Source organism: Notamacropus eugenii, chromosome 1, assembly GCF_028372415.1.
Source record: "Notamacropus eugenii isolate mMacEug1 chromosome 1, mMacEug1.pri_v2, whole genome shotgun sequence".
Taxonomy (NCBI): Eukaryota; Metazoa; Chordata; class Mammalia; order Diprotodontia; family Macropodidae; genus Notamacropus; species Notamacropus eugenii.
In genome coordinates this window covers 578,693,106-578,720,302 of record NC_092872.1, presented here as the reverse complement: position 1 = coordinate 578,720,302, position 27,197 = coordinate 578,693,106, and positions in this window count along the sequence as shown.

Genomic DNA, 27,197 nt, shown 5'->3' with positions numbered 1-27,197 from the left:
TGGTGATAAGAGCACAAAGACAAAAATGAAACAACTCCCTCAAGAACACTTGCCCTCAAAAAGACTACATTCTAAGCAAGTGATACTACATACTTATAGATGCCAGGCCTAGAGGCCTGAGGGCTACCAGAGTCTTACCTTACCTGTCCCAGGTCTTCGGTTGGCCAAACCGGATAAATGTATGAGAGAAGAGACTTTCTGGAGTCAAACAAGGGTTAGGCTTTATTCAGTGTCCTGGTTACATGTGCAGGGGGAGCTCTTCCTTAGGAGGGAGAGAGAAATCTCCCAAGGAGGCAAGATCTTACGGTAAGAGATTGGAAGTAGAAGTGTAAGTGGGGAGAGAGGGGGAGGGGAGAGCAAAGAGAGGAAAAACAGAGCCTTCTGTCCTGTCAGGGCCCCTCCGCGCTAAGAGCTTTCAGGCTTTCCTGACCCTAATTAAGCTCTCCGGCCGGTAGTTTGCACCTGAATACCGTGCCTGTTAGATAACAATAGGTGTGCCCAGATCCGGGACAGTCTTGAGGGCGGGGATGCTCCTCCCATCACGTTTCTCACGGGAAGAGGCGGAAATACACGAGATAGCTCGGTCTCACTCCTCGATTCCCTGGTGTTTCATGGGGGGCCTCATGAGAACTCTAAGATTTAGAAGTTCCCACCTTTACCAGCCCGAGACTGTCCACATGGAATTGAGCTTCCATCCCCAACATATAGATAAGTAAAAAAAAAGCATATTAAAGTAATATAAGGTAATTTTGAAAAGGAAAGAGTAGTGGGATACCTTGTAGCACTTAGACTAATTGTTCTCTAATTACATTTTTAAAAAATCTATTAAATACCAATTTAATTTTTTTCATTTTTAACCCCAGACCTAGAAAGATATCAATTCATCTTGCTAGGAATATGTGAAAATGACTGAATTACAAGGGGAAAACCTGTTATACATATCAATAACAATAAAAAGGACACTGTGATAATTCCTAAACAGTGTCCTATACAACACTGAAAATGGATCTTTAACACTGTTTATAAATGCCTATTAGAAGTCCTTTGTCAAAATTTCTCTACAATCTTAGTTTAATAAACCTGACAAAAGCCACAACTACTTAAAAAATAGATTCTGAAATTTTAAAGTTTCAATATTATCTGAGGACCTAACCCCAGTCTAGGTTACCTACTTCCTCTGTGATGGGAATCAGGAACAGATGTCTTCACATACAGTTCCCTATCCAGGTCAGGGACAATATAAGAAGAAAGAAAGAAAGAAAGAAAGAAAGAAAGAAAGAAAGAAAGAAAGAAAGAAAGAAAGAAAGAAAGAAAGAAAGAAAGAAAGAAAGAAAGAAAGAAAGAAAGAAAGAAAGAAAGAAAGAAAGAAAGAAAGAAAGAAAGAAAGAAAAAAGAAAGAAAGAAAGAAAGAAAGAAAGAAAGAAAGAAAGAAAGAAAGAAAGAAAGAAAGAAAGGAAGAAAGAAAGGGAGGGAGGGAGGGAGGAAGGAAGGAAGGAAGGAAGGAAGGAAGGAAGGAAGGAAGGAAGGAAGGAAAGAAGGAAGGAAGGAAGAGATAAAAGGAGGGAGAAAGAAATAAAGGTACAAATTAACAGTCAAATAAGTGGTCCTGTATACATAATAAGAATTTTTCTAGAATCTTAGAATTTAGAAATGGAAGGGTCCTTAATGAAAATATAGTTCAACCTCCTCCCTTGTTCAGTTCAGTCATTTTTTTCAGTTGTGTCCGAGTGACCCATTTGGGGTTTTCTTTATAAAGATACTGGAATGGTTTGCCATTCTTTCTCCAGTTCATTTTACAGATGAGGAAACTGAGGCAAATAGGGTTAAGTGATTTGCCCAGCGTCATATAGCTAGGAAGTGTCTGAGGCTGGATTTGAATGCAAGAAGATGATTCTTCTGAATTCCAGGCCCAGAACTTTATCCACTGTGCCCCCTAGCTATCCTACCCTTTTCTTTTTACAGAGACACAAAATGATTCCCAGAGCAGAAAAATTACTTTATCACTGTGATACAAAAGTAGAAGAACCAGGATTCCAAAACAGGTCCTCTGCTTCTAAATTCAATGATCTTTCTAAATGGAATTGTAGTTCATCAAAAACATTCCTAATTGAAATGAGTAAATGTTTCCGAAAGTAAAGTCAGGGTCTGGAAGTTAAGCTGTATTTTCTAAACATAGTTGCTGAATAAACTTAGATTTCCCTTAATGTCTTTTTTTTTTTTTTTCAGTGGGGGTACTAAGTTTTGCCTTTAAAATTCTATCTACCTGAGAGTTAAATCAGAAGTCTGGATCTTACTAGTCAATAAAAGCCATACTATAAATGAAAATGTGCTAATTATGGCAATAAAAAGATTAACTTGGATGGTATGCTCTTTGAATGTCAAAGCCTTGAGAAAGTAGAAAATCTTGGATCACATAAAACCAAAGACTTTGTCCATTTCTGACCTTTGGGGCAGGACAAAAATTTTATAACACTTTTCTGAGGGTAATTTCATGTTTCACCTTTCTTCTTGTCTTAAAGGGAGACAAACAGAAAGCAGAAAACTACAATTAAAAAAAAATTCTCTGCTCCTACAATGCCCAAACCAGAGAAGACTAAAATCTTCAAAAATGTCTATGTCTAAAAGCTTGAGATAAATACGGTGTAGTTCCAAATATACATTCCAGTTTATTTAAGGTCACCAAGCAGAGAAATAAATATATTTCAAGAAGAATTCAGGGTTGCAGCTTTTATTTTAAAGTATACATTATATTAACTTTTAAAGAAGCACCTAATCTCCCTCTTACATATATATTTTAATCTTTTGTTTTCATACACAGCTAGGGAATAAAAATGGAAAAGATTCTATTAGTAGTTCTTTAGATTAAGCTCTGGAAAAGATAAAAATCTACTCATGATTTTTGTTTTTGCTTTTGTTTTTTAACTTGTATGCATTGATCCTTCATTGCCGAAGAAGACCATGCTGTCAGAGAAATGATGACATGACTTGCCCTTGACTTTGTTTTGAGTGAGGGAGGGCTGTGCAGGTCACCAGCCTCACTTCTCCTCCAGAGCCATCTGAATCCAGTGACCAGATATTCATCAGGATGACTGGAGATGACCCAGGATGAGGCAATTAGGGTTAAGTGACTTGCCCAAGGTCACACAGCTAGTGAGTGTCAGGTGTCTGAGGTGAGATTTGAACTCAGATCCTCCTGACTCCTGCACTGGTGATCTATTTAAAAGTCCATTCAATACAATTCAGTTCCCCAAATGACTGGGCTCCCACTGAGTAGCAGTTATTCTAGTCCCTAAGTGGTTCATTCTAGGGGCATGCTGAGATATTGGGGGGTCATTGTCTAAAGCTATGTGCTCAAATCCCCATTCCTTCACTTTTAGCTGCCAGTGACCAATACCCTAATTTCATTTATCCAATTAACATCAATTAGCTTTGACAAAGGGATATTTACTTTAAAAATATAGCAAAAACTGAGCATAAACATTTTCTTTCCAATATGTCATAGACACATGTTGTTCTTCATGGAGAATGGGTTTGGACTTACTTCAGCTTTTCATGGCATTGGACCCACCAAGTTTCATGTCCAAATCTGACACTGCTACTGGATGATCCCTTGTCTCACCTCATACTAGCTGGGTCTCAAAGGTCAGTGCTCAGTGTCTCAGAGTTGGGCCAACTGACTACAGACCCTGGTATGGACTTTTCCCCTAGGCTCTCAGATGGCTCACTCTCCTTGTCCTTTCAAAGTTCATAAAGTAGTAGCCTCCAATATACTTCCCCTAAAACAAAATAACTCATGCCAAGGTAGGCCTGCATTCCCAGGCTGTATGTCAGCCTCAGACAGGAAAGGCCCAAGGCCTCTTCACTTACAACATTCTCTTTCTTTAATCACTGGAACTCCAAAAGGCAAAAAGATGTCAGATGAAGAAAAGGATTAAGTCTAGTTGGCTATTAACTTTTGGTTTTAAACTAGTTCTGGCTTTGTGGCCAATCAAAGAGGCTCTTCCTCATCACATGATTAGTATACCAGAATTAGTTAAAGGATATTTGTCCATGCTCCAAATCTTTCCAATGCATTTTTATACATCTTCACAATTCTCCAGGAAGGAAACTCATCGGAAATTATGTCAAAGGTACTCTGCCTACCTACACTCATATACACTTTTTCAAAGATTATTTTTAAATGACTTTTGGAGGACTTCTGGGAGGCAAGATGATGAAATGAGCAGCAAATCACCATAATTCTCCCATATCTACCTCAAAAGAACGATAGAATAGTACCCCAGAACAAATCATGGAACAGCAGAACCAGCAAAAAGCTGGGGGAAATTAATCTTTGAGCCTAAGAAACTTAAAAGATTAGCAAAAAAAGGTCTGTCTTACTCAGGCAAAAGAGGAACATAGTCCAGGACAGAAAGCATTCCAGCAAGCCAACAGCAAGCCCCACCTCAGCAAACCAGTGGTAGCCCCAGTGCAGTGCAGTAAGCAAAAGGCAACACCAGGACCCCCCCATACATGCCTCAGAACAGCCAGGGGGGTGGGCAGACTCCAGGTCTGAGAACCACCTGCTTCAGCATTACCCCAGGCAAAGATAAAATCTCCAAAGAATAGACTCCAAGAGCTTCAGTGTAGCCCCAGGCAAACAGGTAATCACTAACCCTCTACCTAAGCAAACAGTCAACCAGGAACAGCTAGACTGCCCCATGCCTTAGTAAATCCCCAGGGAGATTCTGAAATACCCCCACTGGCCACAGAACACACCAGATACCACCACTAGGACCCTGGCTCAGCACCAGGTAAACTTCCCCACACTTATGGTCTCTAGCAGCATGATCCATCTCCCACCCAACCCCCTTAGTGCAGCACCAAACAAGAGGGTCCCCTGGGGGCTTCAGGGCAACATCAATGCAGCACCAGGTAAACAGCCAGTGCCCTTAGCCCCTGGCACAAGAAGTCTGAGACAGTGCCCTTTCTATCCCAGGAGCAGAGATCAAATTTAAAAGAAAAAAAAGGCAAAAAAAAAAAAAAAAGCATGAGTAAAAAACAACAACAACAAGCATTTGACTGTAGAAAGTCATGATGGTAACAGGAAAGATCAAGGTACAAACTCAGAAGAAGACAACAATGTCAAAACACCTATGGGCAAAATCACAAAGAAAAATGGGAAGTGGTCTCAAGCCCAGAAAGAACTCATGAAAGTGCTCAAAAAGGAGCTTTAAAATCATATGAGAGAGATAAAAGAAAAATTGGAAAAAGAAATGAGAGTGATGCAAGAGAATTATGAAAGAAAAGAAAGAGTTAGCAGTTTGGAAAAAGAAAACAATTGCTTAAAAAAGTAGAATTGGCCAAATGGGGAAAAAAGGACAAAAGCTAATTGAGAAAAACAATACCTTAAAAGTCAGAATTGGGCAAGTGAAAGCTTATGACTATATATGATATTAAAAAGTAATCAAACAAATTCAAAAGAATGAAAAAAATGGAAGAAAACATAAAATACCTCATGCAAAAAACAGCTGACCTGGAAAATAGATCCAGGAGAGACAATATCAGAATCACTGGACTACCTGAAAGCCATAATCAAAAGGAGGACCTGAACAGCATCTTCCTAGAAATTATCAAGGAAAACTGCCCTGATGTCCTGGAACCAGAAGGCAAAGTCAGCATTGAAAGAATCCACTAATCACCTCAGGAAAGGGATACCAAAATAAAAACTCCAAGGAATATTATAGCCAAATTTCAGAACTATTAGGTCAAGGAAAATATACTACAAGTGGCCAGTAAAAAATAATTCAAATATCAGGGAGCCACAATAAGGATTACACAGAACTTAGCAGCTACAACATTAAAAGACTGCAGGTTGTGGAACATGATATTCCAGAAGGTAAATGAGCCAGGACTGCAAAGAATCACTTACTTAGTAAAATTAAACATAATACATCAAGGGGGAAAAATGGTCATTCAATGACATAGAAGGATTTCCAGTTTTCATAAGGAGAAAACCAGCATTAAACCATAAATTTGATCTCCAATATTGATATCCAAGCGACAAATAAACAGGTATAAAGGGAAAAGAAAGCAAAAGAAATTCAATATAGCCAAACTGTTTACATCCCAAAATGGTCAAATGATACTTGCAATTCTTAAAAATTGCATCACTAATAGTATTGCTAAAAGGAATACACATAGAGATGCAGGCATAAGGTAAATTTGAATGAATGACATAAACAACTAGGATGAGAAAAAGGAGGTCAGTGGGTGCAGAAGGAAGGGAGACGTAGAATGGGGTAGGTTATTTCACATGAAGAAGTGCAAAAGAACTATTACAGTGAAGGGGAAGATAGGAGGGTGGGCTATGGGTATCTCTTGAACATTACTTTCACCAGTATTGGCCAAAAGAGAGAATAATATACACAATCAATTGAATGTAGAAATTTATCTTAACCAGCATGGTGGTAGGAGAGGAGGAGATTAAGTAAAAGCGGGAGGGTGGGGAATGACAGAAGAGAAGGAAGATTGGAAGAGATGGTAGACAGAAGCAAAGCACTGGTGAGGAGGGAAAGGGTGAAAGGAGAGGGCAAACAGGAGGAATAATAGGGTGGAGGGAATATACAAAAGTAGTAACCATAATCAGGAATGTCAGTGGAATGAACTCTCACATAAAATAGACATGAATGGCAGAATGGATCAAAAACCAGAATCCTACATATTGTTTACAAGAAACACACTTGAAGCAGAGAGACATACTGACTAAAGATAAGGTGCGGGAACAGAATCTTTTATGCTTCAGTTAAAGTTAAAAAAAAAAAAAAAGCAGGGGTAGTGATCCTGATTTCAGACAAAGCAAAAGCAAATATAGACCTAATTAAAAGAGATAAGGAAGAAAACTACATCTTACTAAAAGGTACCAGACAACAAAACAATATCAATACTAAACATATATGCACCAAGTAGTATAGCATCCAAAGTTTTAAAGAAGAAATTAAGTGAATTACAGGAAGAAATAGACAACAAGACTATACTAGTGAGAGACCTCAACTGTCCACCTCTCAGAACTTGATAACAGAAATTAGAAAAGTTAGATATGACAGATCTTTGGAGAAAACTGATTGGGAACAGAAAAGAATGTATATTTTTCTTAGCAACTCATGGCATCTACACAAAAACTGACCACATAATAAGGCATAAAAATCTCAAAATGAAAGGTAGAAAGGCAGAAACACTAAATGTATTATTTTCAGATCATAATACAATAAAAATTATATTCAACAAAGGGCAGTGGAAAGATTGATTAAAAATTAATTGAAGCAAAGTTAAGTGTTACTCTGAATGAAAAAAATGGATAGCTGATAAACTCTCAGACTTTCAAGACTTCGTTGAAAAAACTCTTGAACTTAATAGAAGATTTGACATATGAGAACTAAGAAAAATATAAGGTACCCACCAATGACTGATAATAAGAGATTCATAAGGGCAGACTGTTTACCTTTTATGTATGTAAAATGTATATCTAAGATTCTTATTAATAATTAGGTAGCTCCTAACAAAGATTGGGGTATACTTGACTTTGATATTAATTTAAAAACTAAGACCTTTTAGGAACAGCTAAAAAGAGAAATAATGAGGTGCAAGAGGAAGAATATATACAGAGGAATTAGATGGGGGAGGAGGGCTGGTAATTCTGGTAACCTACTTTCATTGGGAAATGAGTTTAAGAGGAAATAAAACAGTAGTGGCAGAGGGAAGGAGGAGATAACAAGGAAGGGATCTTTAGAGACAATTTTCCTAATTTACTCATTCAGTGCCATACTCAATTAAAGTAGGAAAAATTTATCTGATAGAGCTAGAAAAAATAAGAAAATTCATCTAGAAGAACAAAAGGTCAAGAATATCAAGGAAATTAATGAAAAAAAATGCAAAGGAAGGTAGCCTGAAAATTCCAGATCTTAAACTATATTATAAAGCAGTAATCACCAGAACTATCTAGTACTATCTAAGAAATAGCATAGTAGATCGGTAGAATAGATTCAGTTCACAAGATACACTATTCAATACCATAGTAACTTAGTGTTTGATAAATGCAAAGACTTCAGCTTTTTGTGATAAAAATTCACTATTTGCCAAAAACTGCTGGGAAATCTGGAAAATAATGGGTTACAGTACACACCAGTGTCTCATAGCATATACCAAGATAAGGTCAAAATGGGTGCATGATTTAGATATAAAGGGTGACACCAAAAGCAAATGAGAAGAGCAAGGAAAAATCTACCTGTCGGATCAGTGATCAAACAAGAGAAAGAGAGCATTACAAAATGTAAGATAGATAATTTAGCATATAATAAATTAAAAGACTTTTTTATAAACAAAATCAATACAACTAACATTAGAAGGAAAGCAGAAAGCTGGGTAATAATCTTTATAGCACACGCCTCTGACAAAGGTCTCATTTTTCAAATATATAGAGAATTGAGTCAAATTTATAAGAATACAAGCCATTCCCCAACTGATAAATGGTTAAAGGATATGAACAGGAAGTTTTCAGATAAAGAAATCAAAAGTATCTATAGTATAGTATCTATACGAAGTAGTATTCTGAATCATTTTTGATTACAGAAAAGCAAATTAAAACCACTCTGAGGTATCATCTTACACCTACCAGTTTGACTAATACGACAAAAAAGGAAAATGATAAATGTTGGAGAGGATGTGGAAAAATTGGGACACTAATGTGCTTTTGGTGGAGTTGCGAACTGATCCAACCATTCTGGAGAGCAATTTGGAACTAAATTGTGCACACTCTTTGATCCAGGAATACTACTACTAGGCCTATATCACAAAGAGATTTAAAAGGTGTGGGGCAAAAGGAACTATTTGAACAAAAATATTTATAGCAGCTCTTTTCATGGTGGCAAATATTGGAAACTGAGGTTATGCCTATCATTTGGGGAATGGTTGAACAAGCTGTGGCATATGAATATAGTGGAATACCATTGTGCAATAAGAAATGATGAACAGGCAGATTTCAGAAAAACCTGGAAACACTTGTACAAACTGATGCAAAGTGAAATGAACAGAGCCAGGAAAACGTTGTACACAGTATTAGCAACATTGTATGATGATAAACTATGAATGATTCAGCTCTTCTCAGCATCACAATGATCCAACACAAGTACAAAGGACTCAGAAGGAAAATGCTATCCACATCTAGATAAAGAACTGATTGACTCTGAATGCAAATCAAAACAATTTTTCACTCACTTTATTCTTCGTGTTTTTTTTCTTTTCATCTGTTTCTTTCTTCATAACTGTGACTAATATGGACATATGTTTTACATGATAGCAAATGTGTAACCTACATCCAACTGCCTACCATTTTTGGAAGAAGGGAGGGAAAGGAGGGAATAGAAAAATTTGGAACTAAAAATCTTGTAAAAATGAATTTTAAAAATTGTCTTGACCTATAATGGGGGGGAATATTATTAAAAATAAAACATACAGTTAAAAATATGGCTTTAACCTTCAAGAGGCTTACAATTTAGCTGGGGGTAAAAAATACACAAATAAATATAATGCATCTTATTAATGATTTTAAAAAGTGCATAGGAGAAGTCAACTAAAGAAACTTGAAAAATTGAGGAAAGCATGATTTCATTTAACTGAGGATCAAAAAAATCTCATCTTAAGTCTTGAAAGCAGGGAAGAATTTTAATAGGTTTAAGAGATATGGAGGGGGTGCATTAAGAACAGCAGTCATGGACCAGGTAAGGGGAGGGTATGATTAGTTCAGGTAATAGACAGTAGTCTCTTTTGGATGGGATGTTTGAAAGGAAATATTTTTAAAAGGGCTGAAAAGATAAATTACATAGTTTGGGGAGCACAGTATATTCAGGGAAGACCAGCACCTCTGGTGTGAGGGCTGCTTTCCTTCTTTGGTGTCCACCTGATATATCTAACTCACCTGTGGCTCCAAGAAGCTACAGCATACACAGCAGTCACATCCACGTAAACCATTTTGGCAGACAAGCTAAACTAGATTGAGGGTAACCAAGAGGTCTCAGACCCTTTGGTAAATTAGGGAGGCATCTAGCATCTACACCAAGCATGTGAAGACTTCCCTTGGTAGAATGGGCAAATGAGAATAATTTGTTCCAGTGGGCAAGGACTTGGCTGGAGGAGGCATTGTGGAGGTCTGAGAGCTTCATTAGATATCAAAGATGCCAAGGTCATCCACTGCACCCTGAGTCATCACTAGTCATCTTGATTTTGTCTTGCTACTGGACTTTGATGACTCTGGAAGAGAGAGTGAGACTAAGAATTTCACACAACTCTGCCTTGCTTAAATTCAACTTGTGCATGAATTAGAATACATGGCCCATAACATTTCAACATTTTTAACATCTCAAAATCCTGTTGTGTTGTGCAAGTGATGAAACAACAGGTATAGATACACTGGGAGCTGTAGTCACAATCCTCTATGCAGCCAGCCCAGGCCATGGGATCATCTTCTCACTGGACTGAAGCAGCAATGGGATTCAGCAGGCCCCTGGGAATCTGATCAGCTTTTTAGAAGGATTACATTACTCATCTCCAGGCATGAAGAAGGGGCTAGTTAAGGTGCCCTAAAAATTGCCTACTTCACCCAACACTGGCCTGCAGGCAGGGATGCCATCCTGTGATCAAAATACACACACACACACACACACACACACACACACACAGTACGAAAACGTTTACAAAGATTATTCCGTTCACCATTGATACATAGAATGTGCACATGCTTATGGACAACATGAAATACAATAGACCTGAAAGATGAACAGTTTTTATTGTGAGAACTCAGCAGGTATCAAATGGAAATAATAGCCCTGAGTGATACTAGGATGGCAAATAAAGGCCAATTTACTTTAGTCAGAGCTGGACACGTTTGTTTGTTTGTTGATTTTTTGTTTGTTTGTTTCGTCTTGAGTTGGTTTTTTGCTGTTGTTGTTTTCTTCTGGAGTGGCCACAGTGAAGGGAAGAACTGTGAATCTGGAGTAGGTTTTGCAATCAAAACCAACCTAGTCAACAAGCTTATATGCCTACCAAAAGAAAGGAACAATAGGCTCATGACAATGTAATTGCCTCTTGCAGGAAAGTGCCTTCCCACCATCAATAGTGTATATGTTCACACCACAACAAATCTTGATAAGATCAATGGAAAATTTTATGAAGACCCAGAGACCCTCATCATCAATGTGCTGAAAGAAGACAGGCTTATCATTTTGGGTGACTTTAATGCAAGCATAGACTATCAGACATAGCAGAGAGTCTTTGGAAGAAATGAAATTGGAAACAAGGGTCACTTACTTCTGATGACTTGTACATCTCATGACTTTCTTATAACCAACACTGTCTTCCCTTTACCTAAGTGTAACAAAATTTCATGGATGCATCCTTTCAGCAAACATTAGCATTTAATAAACTATGTCATTATAAGGAGAAGAGATAGAGAGTGAAGAAGTCAATATGTGGTGCAAAATGCTGGACTGGTCACAGACTTATCCTCTCCCAGCTAACTATTTGCATTCAACAAAAGCAGTGGCCCCCAAGACAAGATGACTACAAGAAGATAATATTGGTGGGGGGAGGAGGGGGTCAGCTAGGTGGTGCTATAAATAAAGCACAGGCCCTGGATTCAGGAGAACCTTAGTTCAAATCTGGTCTCTGACACTTGACACTTACTAACTATGTAACCCTGAACACCATCAATTACAACAAATGGAAAAATTTTGAATGCTGCGGACAAGTTCACTTACCTTGGTAGTGTACTTTCCAGGGATGTACACATTGACAATGAGGTTGATGCACACATTGCCAGAGCTAGCTCAGTGTTTGGGAGGCTCTGAAGAAAAGTTGGGGAGAGAAGAAGTATTAGACTGACTGCCAAACTGAGAGCTGTTGTGTTGACCTCATTGTTGTATGCCTGTGAAACATAGACAGTCTACCAGCGTCATTCCAGGAAACCGAAACATTTCCATTTGAACTGTCTTAGGAAGATTCTGAGGATCACCTGGCAGAATAAGATACCAGACACTGAAGTCCTTGCTCGAGCTGAACTGCCAACCACTCAAACTATGCTTCAGATGCAACTCTGATGGGCTGGCCACATTGTTCGAATGCAAAATATGCGCTTGTCAAAAAGTCTATTTTATGGAGAACGCACATGGGTCAGGTGATCACATGGTGCTCAGAAAAAGCAATACAAGGACACTCTCAAGGTCTTTCTCAAGAACTTTGGATTTGACTGTGCAACATGGGAGACACTGGCACAGGATCACTCAGCATGGCATGCCCACATCAGAAAGGGTGCTGTGCTCTATGAGCAAAGCAGAATTGGACAGCACAAAGCAAATGTAGGATGCACAAATCTGGAGTATCCACCCCAAAATTTCATATGGACTATCTGTGCCCAACCTGTGGTAGACCATTCCAAGTTCAGATTGCTCTGATCAGCCATAGCTAGACACAATGAAACTTCACTTTATCATGGTAATGTCATTTTGATCCTCTTCAAAAACAAAGGATAACAACCAACCAGCCAACCAACCCTGAACAAGTTTTATCAACAGATAACAGCATTTCTCCAAGTGAACCCAGTTCATGGTTAAGTTTAGAAAGACCTGAGCCAACACAGGGTTGGCAACAGTGGAAAAGAAAAGGAATGAACATCTTTCAGAGATTTGCATTTATTCATCTGGACCAGATCACTTGCAAACATCAAGATGGATTTGATGAAAACAATGGGGAAATTCAGAAGTTGTTAAACAAAAAACCAGAACTCCATAAGGTTTACCATCAGGATAGTTCCTCTGTCTCTAAAAAGACAGCATTTAACTACAATGAAAGCAAAGATAAGAGAGATGCAGAATTCTTGGCTCAGTAAGAAGGTGGATGAAATTCAGTTTTACGATGATAGCAATGATCCAAAGCACTTTTATGATGCCCTGAAGACTATTTATGGGCCAAAAACCTGTGATGCATCTCAAATACTCAGTGCTGATGAAGTTACACTGATTAGTAATAAGAATATGATCCTGGAAAGATAGGCTGAACACTTCCATAGTATCCTCAACAGACCATCATCAATCAATGCTGAAGCCACTGACCATATACTTCAGATTGAAGTCAATCCCTCTTTAGCTGATCTTCCAACCGAAGAAGAGGTTTTGAATACCGTTAGACTCCTCTTATGTGGCAAAGTGCTGATTCTGTTCCCACTGAGATTTACAAGGCAGAGGACACACTGTTCATACAAGAGCTGACCAAAATCTTTTGGCTTATATGGCAAGGGGAGGTTATCTCCAAGAGTTCAAGGATACTTCCATTATGTATCTCTATACCGGTAGAGGAAATAGATTGTCCTATGACAATCATGAGGGGATCTCTCTCTTAGTCACTGTTGGCAAGATTCTTACCAGATTCCTCCTTTATAAGTTTATCCTTCACCAGGAAGATGGTCATCTATCTGAGAGTCAGTCTTCAGAAAGGGTTGAGGAACAGTTGGTATGATGTTTACTGCCCCACAACTCCAGAAGAAATGCCAAGAGCAGAATAGAAGTCTGTATATAATATTTGTTGATCTGACCAAGGGCTTTGATATTGTCAGTCATGAGGGTTTATGGAAAATTAAGGCAAATTTTGTTGCCTGGAGAAGTTCATCGGTACTGTACATCAGCTCATGGTAACATGCTTGTACATGTTCTGGTTAGTGGAAGATGGTCTCACACTTTCCCAATCATAGATGTAGTGAAGCAGAGCTGTGTACTTACTCCTGTGCTTTTTATCATGATATTTTCAGCAATGTTGTCAGACATCTTCAACAAGAATGAAAATGGCATAAGGTCAGCTGTCACACTGATGGTAAATTACTTAACTTGAAAAGGCTACAAGCCAATATGAAAGTGGAGGAAGAGTTGGCATGTGACTTTTTGTTCATAGATAATTGTGCAATCAATGCAGCCTCTGAAATTGACATATAATAAAGTTTGGATCGATCCTCTGCTGCCTGTGCTAACTTTGACTTGACAATTAACACTAAGAAAACAATTTCTCCACCAGTCAGTGGTACCACTGGTTACAGAAAGTGAGGAGATTTTGAATGCTATGGATAAGTGCACTTACCTTGTTAGTGTATTTTCCAGGGATGTCTAAATAATTGGTGAGACTGATGCACACATTGCCAGAGCCAGCTCAGTTTTTAGAAGGCTCCAAAAGAAAGTGTGGGAAAGAAGAGGTATTAGACTGCCTACCAAACTGAAGGTCTACAGATCCATTATGCTGATCTTGTTGTATGCTTGGGAAACCTGAACAGTCTACCAGTGCCATTCCAGGAAACTGAATTGCTTCCATTCTAATTGCCTCAGGGAGATTCTAAAGATCCCCTGGTAAGATAAAGTACTAGACCCTAAGCTCCTTTCTGGAGCTGACCTGCCAAGTATTCAAACTCTACTATAGAGAAAGCAACACTGATGGGTTGACCACATTGTTCGAATGCCAAACGTACTTTTGCCTAAAAGACTATTTTACAGAGAACTCACACAGCACAAAAACTCACATGGAAGTCAGAAGAGGCAGTACAAGGATTTCAAGGTTTTACTGAAGAACTTTGGAATTGATTGTGAGACATGGGAGAGGCTGGCAAAGCACCATCCAGCATGGCATGCCCACATCAAAGAAAGTACTATTCTTTATAAGCAAAGTAGAATGGCAGTAGCTCAAAAGAAATGTGAGATGTGCAAATTTAGAAATATTTCCACTCTAAATGTTCATGTGAACTACTTACACCTGACCTGTGGTAGAGCCTTCCTAACCCAAATTGGTCTAATTAGCCATAGTTGGACACGTTGTACCTCAGCTCCAAATGGTGATATCATTTTGGTCCTCTTCAAGGGCACCAACCATTTTTAAAAGGGTTGAAAAGGTAAGTCATATAGTCAGGCCGAAAAGAACAATTATTAGTGGAAGGTATTGCTGTTTTTATATCATAGACAAGGACAACTAAGTGAAACTTTTTGAGCAAAGGAGTGAGTTAATCAGATGTCCATGGAGGTAATTGCTTTGGAAGTAGCATTAACAATAGATTGGACAAAGGAGGGATTAGAGGCAAGGAGAACAGGTAAGAGTCTCTTATAACAGTCTGGGGCTAAAGGACTAAGAAGGAAGCACTGAAAGTGGAAAGATAGTATGTAAAGTGAGATATATTGACAAGGAAGAATTAATTGGATTTGATAATTGATTGGATATAGAGTTAAGAGAGGAAATATTAATGACTAATTTTTAACTTTCGTCACTAAGAGTTCTGTGGTAACAAAAAGAAGGAAGCTAGAAGGAGGAAAGTTGATGTGGTAAGATGAGTTCAGTGTATCACATTTTGAACTTGAGGTTTTTGTGATAGATCTAGACAGAGAACCAGCAGGGTATAATCAGTCTAAGACTGGAGCTTGGGAGAGTGAACAAGGCTGGATACATAGATTTTGTAGCCATCTGCAAAGAGGTTACAAGTGGAGTTGAATATAGATGAGGTTGTTATAGGAAAGAAGATACAGAGAGGGATAATAATGGAAGGAAAGGCAGATGGCTAGGTGTAGAGAGTAATATGGGAAAGAATAAACAGCAAAGAAGATTCTTATGCAGTAGGTAGAGAGAGTAGAAGCAGGCAACAAGAAGGCCACGTATTTCAAGGCAGGAAAGACTTGGTAAGGAAGAGGTAGAGTTTTATAGAAATTTTAAGGAGAATGGGAAAAGAGAAAAGGGTGATTGATTTGAGCATTTATAAAGTATTGATTATTTCAAAGAATTTCATTAGTGGCAAGGAGAGAATACAGATTGTATGTAGATAAGGAATGAGCTAGCAGTAATAAAGTAGAAACCAAGTATAAACTCTGTTTTCCAGGAATTTGTAATTAAAAGGAAAAAAAGAAAATAGTGGCTTGAGGAAAAAGCAGGATGGATGAAGTTTTGTTGTTTTTTTTTTGTAATTTGTGGTGGTGGAGGTTATATTCTTTAGAATGGAGAGATTTGATCAAGTTTACAGGTGAAGGAGAAGGATCCAATAAAGACGGAAAGATTATAGATGAGAGTGGAAATAAGTGACACAGAAGTATCCTCCAGATACTTGGTTTTAGTCCAGGGGTTCCCCACTTGAGGTCTTGAGGCCACATGTGGTATCTAGGTCCTCAAGCGCAGTCCTTTGAATCCAAATTTCACAGAACAAATACCCTTAATAGAAGGATTTGTTTTGTAAAACTTGGAATCAGTCAAAAAGCTACACCCAAGGACCTAGAAGGTTGCCCCCCTGGTTTAGTCTTTACAAAGAAGAGAAACACCAAATATTGGAGGGAAGCAGATAAGAATGGGTAGAAATAGAAATGTTTTAAAGTGCATGGGATGGGAAGATGATTTCTATCATCTCAAATTGTTAGGAGAAAAATGTGATAATGAAGGCTTGAAAGAAGGTTTGGAATACTGGAAGACTGAGATCAGTGTAATAAGTAATTTATAAAAGAAAAGTTATACCCATGTAGCTATGAGAGGGGCCAGTGGAACTCGGATAGCAGATACCTACAGAGGACCCAATCAGAAAAGTTATATAATTTTTCCCACTAGTAATCAGTTGTAATGGTCTAGGAGCAGACAAGGCAGATGGTAGAATTACCCAGTGTATGTGATTAGGAAGGTAGGAACACCTGAAAACAAAAGGAACAAAGGGACGAAAGAATATATTAATGAAATGACTGATGTTGAGCTTGTGGGAAAAGGAAAGTGAAGCCAGAACAAAGACAGTGACTGAATAGAACAGGGAGGAATTACAGGACTGACTGTCATGAGAGTGAAGAACAAGTTCAATAGCGGCCGGGGTGATGGGAACAGAAAGGAAAACACCAGCAAAATTAGAGAAATTTCAAGGATCAGAATTGTCAAAATTGGGCACTTTTAAGTACTGGTAAAGTCTGAGGAATGACTGTTCTGTGGGGTGGTTGAGTTGTAATGAATATGGAACTCATAGGAATTAATAAATTGGATGAAATGAGAGGCCAGAGTTTTAGAAGAGTCAATGACGTTGATACTAAATCTCTAAAAATGAGGACATGGGATTGTGGAGAGAAAGAAATGTTAGTTAATGATTTTGTCCAAGCAGATTCACATGGGGAAAAAAATTAACCTCTAGGATAAGTCAATATTTAGTCTGGGACATGTAAAGGGAAATGACAGGAAGGACTTTTCTTCTCCTCCCCTACCCTAAATTACTAAAAATATTACCTCCCCACCCCTTTTACTAAATAGGATTACTGGCAGAAAGGTCATAAATCTGCTTGGGGAGGACCACAGAGGTGTGGGAGTAGGCGAACAGTTAGCATGAGAGGGTATAACCTTATTACAGGAAAAGGAAGTTGCCTGCCTGCTGTGTCCTGAAAGTAAATTAGACTGTGGCAAGTCATTTTGATCATAAGCAAAAATCCTTTTTATTGAACTGCACTCTAGGTTTACCTTGAAATGTACAACTGTGTCATGAAATTACACCAGGGAAGTCATGTCCTCTTCAATCTACTATGCTTCTGGAACTTTCCTTCTTTTATGATTATTTTTTTGTTGGCAAACACGCATGCAAAACACCCGCACAAATGGCCTGAGTGATTCTGTGCATTTTCAAAGCTAGTAATTGAGTTCAAACAAAAATGGGCAAAAGACTATTTTCTGTACAGCTAGATAAGATAAGCATTATGAAGTTATAATTAGAATTTTTATTTGAAAATATTCAGAAGGCCACATATAAAACAAAAGCATTTCATGGAGATTGATGTTATTTCTGTGTGATATTTTTAGTTACTTTGTATCAACTAGTTTCTGACCACAATTGATACAATTGAAAGGTGATTCAGGCAAAATCTTTAAGGAATTAAAAATCATGATTTTCAGATGCATTTGAAGGACATGGGAAAAATAAGGCTATTCATGACATTAATTTAATTTTGAGGTCACTCTAAAATAGCCACTTTAAAATAGTATTTTTAGTTCTTTATCAGTAAAATGGGGAAAATAAAGCTAAGAATATTTACTTAACAGTGTTATGGTTATACTCAAATAAGAACATATATGGAAAATGCTTTTCAAACAATTGTCATTATTTTTATTAATATAAAATCCCTTTCTAGAAGGAAGGGAATGATTTCAATTTAAAGTTTACAAGTTTTATCTGAAACATAAATCCTATGGGATTCTGGGTTTTCTTTCTAAAACTTTCTAGTTCATCAATTTCTCAAACTAATTTTAGTGTCTTAATTCCTAGAATCAAAGTAAAGCAGCTGGAATTTTGAACATCCCTTAGTGACCATCTTAAAAAAAAATCATAAGCTATTCAGAATCTGCCTCTGCTATTTGCAAAGAGCCTTCTCTTGTCTGGGCTCTGTCACTGAAACGATTTTACATTCCCTCCCCACACACACCTGGGGGCCCAAACAGACTCCTAATCTGACCATCAAGGTTCCGGGCCCCTAGAGCTGAGAAACCAGACCAGAGAGATCCATCAGCACTCACTAAGGAATAAATGACTTTATATTGCCTATAGCTTCCTGCTGAGGTGAACGGCCAATCTCTCCAACTTCCCAAACCAGGACTGTAGCCTTTAGCGAAAGGAGCCGCTCCATTAGCAGAAGCCAGCTAACTTTCAGCTATATTCAACCCAGACTTCCTAACAGTATCACATCATAAAACCATCCCGCATCTGGCACAAATTTAAGGCACAGTTGGCAGTATTTGATACAGAAAAGAAACCAAAGACGGAATTAGTATCCCACACGCTTGTTTTTTCAAGTCATAGATGAAGTGCAGAGCCTTTTGGGGAGAAGGCCACAGAACGCCCACTAACCCTTCCTAAACTTAAGCTGGGCTGTCTAGAGCTTATGTTCTTTGGGGAAAAACAACAACACGCTGTTGCATCTCCTTTTTCTTGCCTGGTAAGAGCATGAGATTGAAAGACTACTTAAAAAAAAAAATTGAGGGGGAGAGTCAGTTTCTAGCAGCTGTACCTGAATAATAACAATGCACCACTTTCCCAACTCCAGGGCAGGACATCCACCTGGGGCAATAATCTAGAGGACCCTTTAAGCCTAGGTGTGAAGGACTGCTCATCTATGGTCTATAATTTTGGAACATGGATGAACATCCTGGGAAAGCTCGCTATCCAAACTCATATAAGAGTGATTTGCACTAGAATGCTAATTGAATCATTTACAATGGCTGTTATGCTTTCCCAGAGACTGACACTTGAGCTTTCAATCTAAGGCATTACCTTTCCATTTCAAAAGACCAAAACAAAAAATATCTAGAAAACTGGATTTTAAATCTGAAAGATTTTTGGAGAAAACTAGAATGGGAGAGAGAAAAAAATTTGCATAGTCGAGGTTTAATTTGTTTGCTTATTTTTTATTGCAGTGATTTCCCCTTTTTCCCCTCTAATCCTGAATCACCCCTTCTAAAGAGAGAAATATTAAACCAAGTCAACAGAGAAAGTGACCATGGCTACCAGATTTCACACTTGTAGCTCTCTACTTCTCTGCTAAGAGAAGGAAGGTAGGTTTCATTCACCATTTCTCTAGAATCAAGATTGGATCTTAGAAATAAATCAGAATTCTACTGACTTTTAGAGTTGTTTTAATTTACATTAGTTTAGTCAAAATGTATGGCACTTTTTTTCATTCTGCTTTGGAGGTCAATAGTCTTGAGAAATTTTTATACAATTGAAAATAATCCCTGGCATTGGGTAACAAAGTGTAACATATAGCGTGCTGAACTATATGATATTAGGCCCTTGTGACTTTGGACATTCCCTGAGCTCTCTGAACCTGTTTTCTCAAGTGTAAAATAAGGTATCCCAAGAGGGTTGGACACACACCTATAAATTTTTACGTTCTCTACTCAACACCTCTGACATCTTTTTTCAGTGCTCACCAAGGTGAGGTATTTTCTGCATACATTCCAGAGAATTAATTGTAAGCCTTTTTGCAACACAACCTATGTGAAATGCTGCTTCCAGGGAAACAATTAAGATAATATTCTATTTGCTCTAATGGCAACAGTAGGAATCTCATTACTTGATCTTAGTTCAGAGGGAGAGGGGGAGTGGATCTGTCCTAGAATATAACCCATAATTGTTCATGCATTTTTCTGGCAACTTTGTACAGATTTTAAAGAAATAAACTACTTTGGATTGCTATGGATAACCCAGAATTGCCCAATGTAGGCTGAGTTTCTGTTTCTTGGTCTAGATGGAAGTACAAATTCTGATTGTTAGGCCATATGTCTTGTGTCTTATCACACATGCCTTAATCCAGGGAATCAGAGCAAAACTGTGAGATGACAGAGGAGTCTACAGTAAAATCTTCCTCCGCCTCACTGCAGAGTGATTTTCTTTTATTGTTATATCATTCAACTATAAATAGAGCTTTTAGGAAGGAGAGTTCACTGTCACCAAAGACTAAAATTCCTGTAGCATAATATAACAAAAAGAGGGCTGAATTTTGAGTTTAAAAGACTTGGGCTTGAATCTTACAAGGTGACTATGGGAAAAGTCAATCTCACTGAAATTCATTTTCCTCATGTGTTTAGAAAAAACATTATTAGAGGATTCAATGAGATAGTATATGTGAAGTGTTTTACAACACTTAATACTGTAAGTATAAACCATTATTATGATATACCTGTAGTTCATCTACGGGTGTTATGCCTGTTAATTAGGGTAACTGAACTTTTCCTACAACATATATCAAAAAAGAAGCGAACATCTTAGATGTGAAAAAGTCTACCTACTTCCCATTCTTAAACAATTTGCACTCTTCTCTCCCAGCCCCCTCCATCACACACCTTTCCACCAACATAGATTTGCATCAGAACTTGGAACACAATAGTAAAATGCTGAACTATAAACACGAAGGCAAAAGACTGTTCTTGGTTAGCTTTGTTAACTTGTTTTACATTCAAATAGAAAGGTTCTACATTGTCCCAGCACCCTACTGAGATTTTTTTACCTCATTGGAATCTTAAGCCAGGGTTATTGAATATTCAAAACATGACCCAAAACAACCAAGAATGAGTCCCTTAAGAATCTTGAAAAATATTTGTTATTAGAGTGATTTTGTGCATATTTAATAACTTTACTCTTCCTAATACCATAATTAAGTGGATCTTAAATTTTTCTTTCAGGGGAAGAAAAAAAGAGAAACAACCTGGTTTGAGTAAAGTCACTTTGATAACCATCCTCAAGTTGTAGTATAAATTCTAGTGGAATTGAATAGATTTGTGGCTATTGCTGGTATAAAGGAATGAAGATAAAAATGGTTAGAAAATGGCTCAAATCAAGAGGAATATCAAATTATATCTAAAAGCATATTTAATTAAGAAGTTGGAATAAGAATTTCCTGGAGTATTTAAATAAATAGCAGGAATAAGTTCCCATATTACAGCTGAGAAGACTTGAGACAAAGTGACCAAGTGACTGGGAGAGTTTAGATGGAGGAGCCCAGCCTGCCTCAGAAAATAGATTAGCGTTGTCCAAGTTCAGGGCTTTTTCCATTGTAGCAGGCTAATTCTCATGTTGTTGAACCCAGTAATTCAAGTAGTCAAGCCAGTTATTCATGTAGTCAGTCTAAAGATTAAATATTCTGCTCTAGTCCTGGCTGCATCATACCAGCCATATGGCCTTAGGGAAGTCACTTACCTTCTGAGGCTCCACTTCTTTGTTTGTAGAATGATGAGGAGGCCATCCCTGGGCTACCTCGAAGGGCTCTCTAGGATCAAATGGGAGCACATTTCTGAAATCACTTGTATACCAGTAAGCCCTATAAAAGTGTAATCCTTTATTTTTCTTGCTTTCGGATGAAATCTTTAGGTTCACGATAGAAACCTATTGAGCAATAAAGATAGGTAGGGAAGTTTTCAGGGGAGACATATGGGTGACATGTTTTTGTTTTTCAGAATGAGATCAAGAATATGTGGGGGCTGAGGCTGTCAAAGAGAAACATTCCTAAAACTGACCACATGGACTGAAAATTTTAGCCAAATCCCCAGAGCAAGAGATGATAAAGTGGAGAGGAGGGGAGGTAGGAGGAGAGAGGTTGTCAAAGGAGTAGGAGTGCAGTGTCAGTTGGGTTTCCTGCCCTTGTTGCTACTGACTCACTGGGTGATCCTGGAAAAAATAATTTCACTGGGGGAAGCTTAGAATAGAGCCCAGGATTTCCTGTTTCGCAGTTGAGTACAGGATCCCTGAAGTTGAGCTACTTCTAAACACACTTAGGTGCCAAATAAATTTTATCTCAAAAGCAAAGATTTCATTTCTTTTTTTAACTGGGAGGAAAGTGGTAGAAGTTGGGTTCAGTGCATCACTATTTAATATGTTTTGCAACTAAAATAGCTCTTCAAGTTTGCAAGATAGTTATCCATGCCCCACCTCCTAGGTGTGGGTGTAACCTCAGGCTCAGTCCTGGGTCTTCTTTTTCTCCCCATGTTTCTCTCTGTTTCTGTCTCTGTCTCTGTCTCTGTTTCTGTCTCTCTCTCTGTCTCTGTCTCTCTCTCTCTCTGATTGAACTATAATTTCTATGCAAATGACTCCCAAATTGGAATATCCAGATCTTATTTTTCTCCGAGCTCTAGCTTTCTATTCATCTTTCCTGTAAGTCAGTTTATTAAATGCCTGATGTATACCAGGCACTGGGCTGAGTGCTGGGGATACAAAATCTCAAATTCAACCTGACCGAAACAGAAATCATTATCTTTCCCTACAAACCAGCCCTCCTTCTAACTTTCCTATTCCTATTCAGTGTGACACCATTCTTCCAGGCATCCAGGTTCACAATCTAGGACCCTTGACTATTTGTGTACCTCCCACATAGAATTAAATTGCCAACTGTTGTTCCAACCTCCACAGTAGGATCTCTTGATCTGCCTTTATCTCTCCTCTCACCACACAATCTCCCTAGTTCATGTCTTTCCTATTGCAATAGCCTCTTAATTGAATCCAGTTTCTGCCTTTTCTGAAGCTTCTTCCTCTACTTCTCCCACCTCTATAGTTGTCAAATTAACTTTCCTAAAGTTCAGATCCGACCATGTTATTCCTTAAACGTGAAACTTCTGTGGTTCTCTATTGCCTCTACAATAAAATACCACCTTTTCATTTTGGTATTTGAAACCTTTCACAGTCTGGCTTCATTGGATCTCTCTAGGCCAACTACACATTACTCCCTCTCATGTACTTTATTTTCAGTCAGACTGGCTTACTTGTTCTTCCTTGTGAAGCATGTCTGCTCTGACCTGAGTCAGGATGTTACATCTGCCACTCAGAGCTCTGGGGTACCCCGAGAGGTTTGTGTGATGTCTTTTGCTCTAGGACCATTGACTCAAACCCCTACAGACTATGGTCATCATTTTGTTCAATGATTGACTGAGTATTGAAATTAAGCAATTAAGAGAGACATATGTTAAACAGTACCATGCAATACATCCTGAAAGAGTTTAGCCACAAAGAGTTCTCTATTTCTAAACATCCTTTTCACAGATGGCATTGGATGTTCCTATTGATGAATGACATAGAACAAAGCTTCCTCTAGGAAATCCCCAGCCCTGGGGTAGCAGGGCGGGAGAGGGCAGAGAAAGTGGTGTAACTCCTTATCCCGGAAATACAAAGTAGATAAAAGTTGATGAAGAATTCACATCGCCAAAACCAAGATATGTGCTGCAGAGAGACCATGAGCTAGATTTAGAATTGAGTAGGAGAAAACTAGACAGGATCACATTTGAGAAACTACGTTTTCAGTGATGGACAAGCTAATTGATTTGTAATAAGTGGAGGCTACTCTCTACTCCCTTTTGGGGTTCCAGAGATATCCCTGAAGGGTTCATTGTGTGCCTAATATTATCTTTGCTCATGTTCCCAGAACAATATAAATTAAACAGCCAGAATTAATTAGTTTTTGGAAACAGATTTTCTAAGGTGGCCTAGTAAAAACAGTTAACACAAGACATTACCCCAAACCAAGAATACACTCTTTCCTAAGTACATACAGGGTCTTGGATCAAGTGAGCTCAATATTAGAAAGATCATGTGGCCAAAGGGGTAAGTCAAGACTACTGAGTTTTTTGGTAAGTCTTTTTCTACCCTTGTGTAGTCTTCAAGAAGTGCCCCTTAAGTGTTCTAGCCCTCTTCTGGGTTCAAATGTTGGTGACTATCCACATCTATAATTCAGTCTTCCCTATAGAGGTGATGATCACTGCGGCTTTCTCCATGGGTCTTCTTTGTCCTCTCTCAGCTACTGGATGGATGCATTATTGGTTACTAGTCCAGTCCCTCCAGTGACATGGTCATTAAATGTGTGACTCCATGTCAATCCTCTTTCTAGGAGCACTCCCTCACCTCCCCCTTCCTACCTGCTATTATCTGATAGAAGCACAAGGAATCTTCCTCCTCAAAATTTTCCCAAAGCATAATTTCCTTTTCTTGCCCCAATATAATTAGGTGCAGAGTTGTGTCAACTTCAGTTGCTCCTGATACATTTTGTGGATGTTATCATCTGTTTTTATCCAATGATCAAAAACACATTACTCTTCCCAAATTTTTTAAGGATTTTTGTACCTTATTTACTCTTTTGATTGATTTTGTAACTTAACAAAGGAAACATTCTCACCTGGTAAAGGTATCATCTAATATCACCTGGTAAAGCTTCTCTAAGAATAAAGCACAAATGTATTTATTAGGTGCCTACAATGAACCAGGCACTATGCAACATGTTTTACAAATGTCTCATTTGAGCTTCACAACCTAGGAGATAGGTACTATTATCTCCATTTTACATTTGAGAAAACTGTGGTAGACAGAGGTTGATTGACTTGCCCAAGGTCTCCACAGCTAGTCTAGGAAGTGAAATTTGAATTCAGCTCTTCCTCACTAAAGGTCCAGCACTCCAAATACTATGCCATCTAGCTTCTTAGTTACATTAATTGGGGTTGGAGGTGTATAAGGTCCTTAAATATATAATGGGGACAGGCTAATAATCCTAATCCTTATGATCATGTGTAGAATGTTCAACTAATGCATGTGCTTAACTCAAAAATGGAAAATTTGCAGGTTGCATTCTGTAGCTGGTTCTGATACACTAACCATGTGGTGAAGAGGACTCTGTCTGATTGGCTATGATGCTGGCACTGGAGTGCATCAGTCAAATGCCTGAAATTCAGCCAGGCTCTGTCTCTTGGTAAGTCTTAACCAAGATGCTTACTCACTCTCATTAAATGCTTTTTGGGTGGGAGATAATGATGTAAGGGGATAGGCCAAGATCAACAGGTGACCATGAATATGGGTCTTTGTCCTTTACATTTGTTTGTTGTTTTTTTCCTGTTCTAGGTGGAGTTGGAGGTGGTCATGATAATGAACTTTGAAAAGTCTGTAGAGTGAGTAATCAGGTGTTATCAAGGTGGAGAAGAGTTTTGTGGCCAATCCAGTCCAGCATTGCCGTCCAAAGGAATTACCTTTAACCTTCAATACCCAAGCTAGAGATAACTGAAACTCAAACTCCCCCGATAGATTGGTTGGTTGGTTGGCTGGTTTGTGCTTCATGTTCCAAGACAACAAAAATGACTTCATTATGTTGGAGTCAAGGTACAAATGTGTCCAGCTGTGGCTAATCAGACCAATTTGAACTAGGAAGGGATTGGGGATATCTCTAAATTTGCACATCTCACTTTTCTTTTGAGCTACTGCCATTCTACTTTGCTCATAGAAATAGCACATTCTTTGACATGGGCATGCCATGCTGGGTGATCCTTTGCCAGCCTCTCCCATGTCTCCCAACCAATTCCAAAGTTCTTCAGAGAAATCTTGAAAGTAACTTTGTATTGTTTCTTCTGATCTCCATGTGAATGCTTTTGTTGTGTGAGTTCTCTATAAAAGAGTCTTTTAGGCAAAAGTACCTTTGGCATTCAATGTGGCCAGTCCATCAGGGTTGCACTCTGCAGTAGAGTTTCAATGCTTGGCAGTTCAGCTAGAGAAAGGACCTTAGTTTCTGGTACCTTATCTTGCCAGGTGATCTTCAGAATCTTCCTAAGGCAATTCAAATGGAAACAATTCAGTTTCCTGTCCAGGTTTCCCAGGCACACAGCAAGATCAGCATAATGGCTCTGTAGAGCTTCAGTTTGGTCGGCAGTCTAATACTTCTCTCCTACACATTGTTTTGGAGCTCCTCAATACTCAACTAGTTCTGATAATGTATGCACCAATCTCATCATCTATTTTGACATCTCTTGAAAGTAGAATACCAAGGTAAATGAACTTGTCTACAGGATTCAAAATCTCTCTACTTGCTGTAAGCAATGATTCCATATATGGATGGTATGGTGCTTGCTGGTGGAGAATCTGTTTTCTTGATGTTGTCAGGTCAAAATTAGCACACACAGCAGAGAGTTAATTCATACACTATTGCATTTCAGCCTCAGAGACTGCATTGAGGGCACAATCATCTGTGAACAAAAAGTCACACACCAATTCTCTCTCTACTTTTGTCTTGGCTTGTAGCTTTTTCCAGTTAAATAATTTGTCAGTGTGATTGTAGCTGACCTCCATGTTGTTTTTATCCTTATTGAAAGCATCAAATAACATTGCTGCAAACATCATGATAAAAAGCATGGGAGCAAGCAAACAGCCACGATTCACTCCATGGTGACTGGGAAAGTGAAAGAGCATCATCCATTATTCATAACACGTGCAAGCATAGTATCATGGGACTAGTGTACAATACCGATTGATTTCTCCAGGCAACCAAATTTTGCCATTAATTTTCTGTAAGCCCTCATGATTGAGAGTACCAAAGGCCTTGTTCAGATTGCCAAAATGTCATGTATAGACTTCTGCTTTTAGTATTTCTCCTGGAGCTGTAGGACAGCAAACCCCATTATCAACCATTCTGAAGCCACACTGGCTCTCAGGTGGACAACCATCTTGCAAGTGAAGGAGTAGCCTATTCAGGAGGACTCTGACAAGAGTCAATGACTAAGAGAGACACTCCCTTGTGATTGTCACAGGACAATCTATTTCCTTTATCTTTGCAAAGATGAACAACAGAAGCATCTTTGAACTCTCGGAGTATAACTTCCTCTTGCCATATAACCCAGAACATTTTAGCCAG